At 48.8% G+C, this 1,483-nt stretch overlaps 1 long non-coding RNA gene across 1 annotated transcript; it reads right to left on the reverse strand.

Annotated features, from left to right (window-relative positions):
- Window positions 1-1,457, reverse strand: LOC123521749. Its single transcript, XR_006680103.1, has 3 exons — window positions 1,319-1,457; window positions 646-726; window positions 1-46 (listed from the first exon to the last, which is right to left on the reverse strand). It is a non-coding gene; the product is annotated as an uncharacterized LOC123521749 (long non-coding RNA).
- Between the last annotated feature and the right edge of the window lie 26 nt (window positions 1,458-1,483).

Consider the following 1,483-nt stretch of genomic DNA (forward strand, 5'->3'; position numbering starts at 1 on the left):
GGAGATGAAGGGCTTCCGAATTATCAACGTTTTTCACCTTGATCACCTATACAGATAGAGACAGGGGTCAGTGGCAGATAGAGACAGGGGTCAGTGGCTTTGAGACCGAGGTGGTGGAGGGGCAATCGGTGAGTGAAGAAGCACTAGTGGGTCTGCGTCTAGACACACATTTGAGACTGTGTTGCTTCTAGAATTTCCCTGACATTTGATTGCAAGGTTCTTTGGACGGCCTCTGACACATCAGAGAGGTCTACAGAGACAGCTGTCTGCAGAAAAGACGGGAGAGGCTGGATTTATGCCAGGACCTCTGACAACCAATATCAAGCAGGAACCACCCAATAGCCTACCCTCCTGCCCTCAGCTAACTCTGGCCGTGCCTGGATACACACGCACGTTACTGTTCCTCTCATCCCAAATCTCAGCACTGAAATTCTTCAGTGCAAACTCAACGCTGGAATTTTTGACACCCCCCACGCCCCCCCGCAAAAAAAAACCCCCAACAGCAACAAAAAAGGCTTTCATTTTCTTATAGCGAAACTTCAGTGAGAGGAGCAAGAGAACTACAGCAGGAGGCCGGAATCCCTGCTCAGCCCAACCCCTCTGTCCAGCTTGTGCCCACTCTGTAGCCTCCCTGTCCCCTCTTACCTCGGATGGAACAAAAGGGCCCTCACGTTGCTTCCTGAACCAATTCACCAGCAAATTCTGATATCTCTTCCCAATCGGAATCTTCGAGCAAAAAAAAGGGGGGGGGCACAAGAAGGCAGTGACATGATGGAAATAAAACTTGCAGAGTCCTTTTTTCACATCTCTTATCAAGCTTCACATTTACCTAACAATACAGACCAGTGTCCATTATTTATACCTGCTATGCCAGACAGGGATTTCCTCAATACCCTTCCTGTACATGTGAACATTTAAACTACATAATCAGATTAAGGTCTGTATCATGATGTTCCTTTCATAAGGTTCCAGGAGATCCTACGTCATCTAGACCCTGCCTTCCCCTCTCCTCCAACCCTTAGATTTGAACCAAACTGAGCCATGCAGTGGGTCATTGCGCCATCTCTTTTGAGAGCAGCTTAGACCTCTGTCTGTAGACACCCTAGCCATCCTGCCTACCCTCAGCCTCTTCCATTTGTATGACTACTCTCAGCCTACCTTTCGATGACTTGAGGTTGCTAACATGTAGTATTAAAAAACACAAATTATCCGTTCCCTATGCCCCCGCAAAGTGCCCAGTGTCTCCACTTGAGATCAGCACAACTCCCACCAACCTGTCTCCCCTACCCATGACGTCCATTTCTGCCAAGACACTCACTGTGGTTCTGAAGAGCACTCTGGTGGTGCTGTCCTGTCTGTCCCCTTGCATGCCTCCCTTAGGAGGATTTTCCTCTCTCCCCACATTACCGCGGGTTTGGTCTCCTTTAAGACTAAGGTCTCTCACACGGTGCACAGGAATGGCATAAGGGCTGCTATGAGAATG

Source organism: Echinops telfairi, unplaced genomic scaffold (assembly GCF_000313985.2).
Source record: "Echinops telfairi isolate 266 unplaced genomic scaffold, ASM31398v2 ScPeMD7_55;HRSCAF=186, whole genome shotgun sequence".
NCBI lineage: Eukaryota > Metazoa > Chordata > Mammalia > Afrosoricida > Tenrecidae > Echinops > Echinops telfairi.